Source organism: Chrysemys picta, chromosome 3 (genome assembly GCF_011386835.1).
Source record: "Chrysemys picta bellii isolate R12L10 chromosome 3, ASM1138683v2, whole genome shotgun sequence".
In the NCBI taxonomy this organism is placed as follows: Eukaryota; Metazoa; Chordata; order Testudines; family Emydidae; genus Chrysemys; species Chrysemys picta.
The window spans coordinates 207,581,780-207,587,871 of record NC_088793.1 but is presented as its reverse complement, the minus strand read 5'-3'; the positions used below and the strand labels follow the sequence as shown (position 1 = coordinate 207,587,871).

The window sequence follows — 6,092 nt, the reverse complement described above, 5'->3', positions numbered from 1 at the left end:
CCAGTTGTCCTAACCGCCATTCTTGTGGCTTTAACCAAAATACCATCCTTCCCTTCTTTTTCTCCCCTCTTCCCCAAAAATGTATTGTGATCATGAATAGTATAATTATGGGAAAATAGACAACGCAATTCAAATATTTTTTTTCTAAAATGTACACAATCACATGTAGGAGTCAACATCTGTAACTCAGACTATGCCTAGCAGATTAAAGTTAGCAATAATACTGAACACTTAATACATTTAATTTATTAAGTGATTGACATTTAAAAAGTTGAATGCAATAAATCTAGAGATAATAAGCAAAGAGATTTTAATAATGATTTGAACTTTCACCACTCCGAATGACTTAGCTTTACAATAAGTAATTTATACAGCATAAAAATAAGACATATTAATATTCTTTTTGATTTTACATGTATTTTTCTCCAGTGAAATGTTTTGATTTACCTTTACCTGCGTGCTAATAGTGCATGAAACACGTTTGGCTGGACTATGTTGTAAAGGAAGCTGTGGTCTTCAGTCCTCAACTGCAAAAGTGCACTTCTGAGATGCTTACCACAAAATAACATTATGATTGTACATGCAAATCATATTGTAAATTAAGATTTTCATGGTTAAATAAAAACTGTCAATATGAAAGTTTTTTCAGCTTATTAATATTAGAGCTGTTACATAAAACACTAATTCCAGAATTGTCTCATTAAAGTCCACAGTGTGCACATTATTGTGGGAAACTAACTACAAAAAATCGGCATAAATATTTAATTGTTTTCAAATATATAATATGCATTTGTTAAGGTTTCTAGAGGGGACGTTAAGAATCCCTGGAAAGTGAAATGGGGAATTTCTGCAGAAATTGTCAAGGTAGAAGGCAGTGTTAATAGGAGTCCCTGGATTCCTGACCCCAAGGACCTTAAAACTAGTACTGAAATGTATGTTCTGACCACCAACCGTCCTCTCTATTCTTTCTGACTACTTAGAAAGTGAAGCGTTTGAGTGAATTGTGACTTAGTCCAAACGTAACTCACAAAGGGATTGTGGTGACGACTGAAAGCTGATAGAAGTCTGTACTCAAGCTTTCGATTTGATCTTCCTTTGCCTTTAAACTGAAATATCTTCGGAGCTTGTTTATAAAAGTGTTTGAAGTGTTTTTAATGTATATTTTTAGAACTGCGTTACCTAAAATATTCAAGGAAGGTAAAATTAGGCAGTTTACCATCCTTTCTCCCCGTCCCAGATAAGTTTCCTCAGATAAATAGAGATTGCTGAATGTTTTAGTTTAAAATAGAGACGTTATTTAAGAAGAGAATTTCATGGGCAAAGCGAAAACACGCGTCTCCCGAGCACCTTGCGCCGGCTCGGGCGCCTCCAGGAGGGTTTGGTTTAGTCAGGTGTTAGAAAAGCGCCGCACCCCGCCCGCAATGGCGGGGCTCACGGGGCTCGGAGCGGAGAACGCGTTGAGCGTGACGCTTTGCGGATGAGTTCAGCTGTTGACAGGTCACACCGCTTTTTGCCGTAGCCGGGAGGCACGGGGGCATTTCAGCCTTGCTGCCGCAGGAGCGTGCGGAGGACAGCCCGTAACCATCCGACCCTTTGCTCTTGTCTTGGCCATGAAGATTCATCGTCGACTGAAGTGCCCGTGAGACTCGTGCCAGGGAACCCTTGCCAGGCAGAGGAGATCGCAGCTCGGTCTTTCGCATCCGATGGGGGCCTGAGATGAGTCCGTCCCATGGGGTCAGCTCCTAGCCCTGGTCGGGAAGACGAAAGGCAGCTGGCGGGTAGAACTCGAGAGCAGACACCCAGTCACATCAGGAAATCTAGACAGCCCCATACCTGCGCTACGAGGATCACACGCGCGTCTCCTGCCCAGAAGGTGAGCTCCTCTCTCTCGCAGACGGGTGGCTGCAGCAACACAGCGTCGGACTGTCCGCTGACTCTCCCCTTCGGGCCCACATCTGGCCCCCGTGCCTCTTACGAGCTTGCGTGGGAGGAGGCGAAAGAACCATCAGTCCCGCCGAGGTGAGAAGACTTGGTTTCGGAGCCTGACATGTACCCACGTTAGAAGCACGATCGCTACAGGGCAGGGCCGTTTGTTGTGCATGTAGAAAATAACAAACCCTAGTGGATGAACCAGACGCGTTGCGACGCGGGGTTTGGCCAGGGGCGGGAGCTGGGCTTGGTTGCGGTGTCGGGTCGGCGCTCTCCCCAGTGCCTGGAGACGTAGCCAGGCGCCCCGGCGGGAGGGGATTTCACAGGCATGCGGCGCTGGTCCGCAGGCAGGTGAGTGGAGATGGCTCCGGCGGGCCGGGAGCAGCGCTCGGGGCCGGCGGGCGGAGGAGCCCAGCGGGGTCAGGCCAGTCCGCCGGGTAGGGTGTGTGCAGCCAGAGGGGAGGAGAGGGGACGCGTCCCGTCCAGCTGCACCCTCCAGGGCGAACGGCTGGGAGCTCGCCACGGCGCTCGGCAGTTCGCATTGGCGGGGCCGCTCCATTGGTTCCACGGCAGATTCGGGGAGCGGAGCGGAGGATCCCTTCCCACGCCCCCTCTCCCGGCTCCGGTGTCTCGCCGCCCCGGGTGCGCAGCAGGTTGTCTGACACCCACTCGGTGTTCATGGCCCGGCTTCGCGCAGTCTGGGTTTTCCCGTGGCAAAGGCACGTCCGCGGAGCTCGCTGTTCCCCGGCGGCTTCGCTCAGCCTTCGCACCGCGACACACCGGCGATGGTTTCCTGCGGGAAACTCCAGCGCCGGCGAGCTCGGGGCAGGATGGAGGGGGGCCGAGGCAGGGGGGCAGGACACCCCCGCCGGCTGGCAGCCGCCCCGCTCTGCCCCGCACCGGAGCGGAGCTGCACCGCCGCCGAGCTCTGTCCCGCCCGGTGTATTTCCCCGGCCGCCGCCGGTCGTTACGGGAGCGCATTCTCCGCGGGCCCTTTAGCGGCTAGAGGGCGAAGGGATTGTCCCGGCGCAAGGAACCAGAGACCCGCAGCGAGCGAGGGGTGCGTGGCCCGCTTCGCCGGCCCTCTCCGGGCGCTGTGGCGAGCTTTCTGGGACCACTGCGTCCCTCCTGCCGCGCTCGCAGTCTGGACAGGCTGACCTGTTCACACGGCCGGGTCGGGATTGTCCACACAGCCGGCCTGCCGGCACAGAGCCCTCCACAGGTACCATCTAATCCCGCCACACTGCCGGGACTGGCTCTGGCCTGTCCACACGGCTGGCACGGGCCCGTCCACACTGAACGGTGTAACCCGTGCGCACAGACCCGGCCACACCCTCGGGTCTGGCGTGTCCACACAGACCGCTCTAACCCGTCCACACGGCGGGGTCTGGCCTGTCCACACGGCCGACACAGATTCCTGCACGGGGACCGGTCTAAGCCGCCCACACGGCCGGGTCTGGGCTGTCCACAAGAGGGCTTCGACCTGTCCATGGGGCCGAGTCTGGCCCCTCACAGGGGCAGTCCAGCGCCCAGGCCTCCCTGCACCAGCGGGTCCCGCTGGTCTGTACGGGGCTCGCCGCTCAGGAGCCGGGCTGGGCAGGGCTGCTGGCTGCGGAGCGGGCAGGCTCTCGGGGCTCGCCTCGAGGAGCTGTGAGCGATCCCCGCCTCGTGTGGACACGGTCCTCTCCCAGCCGTCGATGCGGGGCGCTGGGCAATGAGGGGCAGGGAGGTCTGTGTATCTTGGGGCGCTGGAGCTGGGGGGGACTCTGCACATGGGGGATTGTGGGGGTGTCTCTCGGCGGGGGCTGCACACAGGGGCTCGGGGGGTGTCTCTGGGGGGGGCGCTGAGGGGCTCGGTGCGGGTGTCGCTGGGCGGGGGGCGCGGCGCTGAGGGGCCCGGTGCGGGTGTCTTTGGGGGGGGCGCTGAGGAGGTCGGTGCGGGTGTCGTTGGGCGGGGGGGGCGCTGAGGGGTCGGTGAGGGTGTCGTTGGCTGGGGGGGGCGCTGAGGGGCTCGGTGCGGGTGTCGCTAGGCGGGGGGGGCGCTGAGGGGCTCGGTGCGGGTGTCGCTAGGCGTTGGTGCGGCGCTGAGGGGCTCGGTGCGGGTGTCTCTGGGGGGGGCGCTGAGGAGGTCGGTGCGGGTGTCTCTGGGGGGGGCGCTGAGGGGTCGGTGAGGGTGTCGTTGGGCGGGGGGGGCGCTGAGGGGCTCGGTGAGGGTGTCGTTGGGCGGGGGGGGCGCTGAGGGGCTCGGTGCGGGTGTCGTTGGGCGGGGGGGGCGCTGAGGGGCTCGGTGCGGGTGTCTCTGGGGGGGGCGCTGAGGAGGTCGGTGCGGGTGTCTCTGGGGGGGGCGCTGAGGAGGTCGGTGCGGGTGTCGCTGGGCGGGGGGGCTGCGCTGAGGGGCTCGGTGCGGGTGTCGCTGGGCGGGGGGGCTGCGCTGAGGGGCTCGGTGGCGGATGTCGCTGGGCGGGGGGGCGCTGAGGGGCTCGGTGCGGGTTGTCGCTGGGCGGGGGGGGGCGCTGAGGGGCCCGGTGCGGGTGTCGCTAGGCGGGGGGCGCGGCGCTGAGGGGCTCGGTGCGGGTGTCGCTGGGCGGGGGGGGGCGCTGAGGGGCCCGATGCGGGTGTCGCTGGGCGGGGGGGGCGCTGAGGGGACCGGTGCGGGTGTCGCTGGGCGGGGGGGGGCGCTGAGGGACTCGGTGCGGGTGTCTCGGGGGGGGGCGCTGAGGGGCTCGGTGCGGGTGTCGCTGGGCGGGGGGGGGGGCGCTGAGGGGCCCGATGCGGGTGTCGCTGGGCGGGGGGGGGCGCTGAGGGGCCCGATGCGGGTGTCGCTGGGCGGGGGGGGGGCGCTGAGGGGCCCGATGCGGGTGTCGCTGGGCGGGGGGGGGCGCTGAGGAGGTCGGTGAGGGTGTCGCTGAGGGGCCCGGTGCGGGTGTCGCTGGGCGGGGGCGCGGCGCTGAGGGGCTCGGTGCGGGTGTCGCTGGGCGGGGGGCGCGGCGCTGAGGGGCCCGGTGCGGGTTGTCTCCGGGCGGGGGGGGCTGCACCAGGGGCCCGGTGCGGGTGTCGCGGGGCGGGGGCGCGGCCCGCCCCGGAGGGGGAAAAGGCGCGCGGGCAGCAGGGCAGGCGGGCCCGTGTGCGCCTGGCTGCCGGTTTGTAAACAGTGGCCTCACGCGGGGCGGAGCGGCCCGCCCCCGCCGCGCCCGGATTGGAGGCCTGGCGGCCGCGGGCGCTGCGTGCGGGGCGGGAGCGCCTCCCGGCCGGCGGCGGGGCACGGCACGGCACGGCACGGCAGTGTGCACTGCGAGCGCAGCCGAGCGGGCGCACGGCCGGGTCCCGCGGGGCAGGGCGCGTGTGGCAGCGGGCGGTTGGCCCCCGGGGGGGCGGTTTTGTTCTCGGGCGAGGAGGCGGGCGCCCGAAAAGGTGAGTGAGGCGGGACGGGGCCTGCGGGGCTGCCCCGCGGCTCCTTTGTGTGCCCGCGGTCCCCGCCGGCCGGCTCGCTCGCCTGCCTCCCTTTGTTGGGCTGGGCGGGGGGGCCCCTCCTTCCGATGCACCCCGCGGGGCCGGGACCCGGACCCGGTCAGAGCCTGGGGCGGCCCCGGCTTCTGCGCTGCCCGCTGTGCTTCGCTTCGGGTTCTGCTTCGGCGTCGCTCCCGCCGGTTCCTGCTTGTCGCCACCGGCCGGGATCGCCCCCAGCGCGGCAGCAGGAAGTCTGCGGTCCCGGAGCGTTTTTCCTGGGCGAGTTTGCAGTATAATGTACAACTCTTAACCCCCCCCCCCCCAAAAAAAAAAAAAACAACAACCAAACAAATAAAAAGATGAGTCTGGAGTCTGTTGTTTTAGGAAGTCCGGCGCTGGATTCGCGGAGACATTGTGTACTAAAGGCTGTAGTTGTGGGTTTGGGCTCTGTGGTGTGTGTGTGTTAGTGTGGTTGTCTCGGGGGTATTTTACACAAAGCGGTATTGCTTTGTTTGGGTGGGGAAGTTGCAGTGTTTTCAAGCTGACGTTTTTAGTACTCCCTCTCCCTTGAAGTTTGTAGTAGGAAGGAGGATTTGTTGAGTTAGCATTAAAAGGGTAAGGAGGGGGTGCAGGAGAGCCAGTGCTGTGCAAATCTACAAACTCTATTGTGACGCACTTACTACAACTGATTGCTGCTGCCAAACCTCCTCCAGACT

At 62.4% G+C, this 6,092-nt stretch overlaps 1 protein-coding gene across 5 annotated transcripts in view; it reads left to right on the top strand.

Moving 5' to 3' along the window:
- The first annotated feature begins 300 nt into the window (after positions 1-300).
- Positions 301-6,092, top strand: part of BCL2L11 (BCL2 like 11) — a 53,187-nt gene continuing 47,395 nt past the window's right edge. Inside the window, exon 1 of one of the 5 annotated variants that reach the window (XM_042852753.2) lies at positions 301-2,019. The gene's annotated coding sequence lies outside the window, so the exon portion shown is untranslated. Of the gene's footprint in view, positions 2,020-2,048; positions 2,281-5,536; positions 5,656-6,092 lie in introns of those variants that run through there. The other 4 variants (XM_065589914.1, XM_065589916.1, XM_042852751.2 and 1 more) reach the window with 4 other exon arrangements.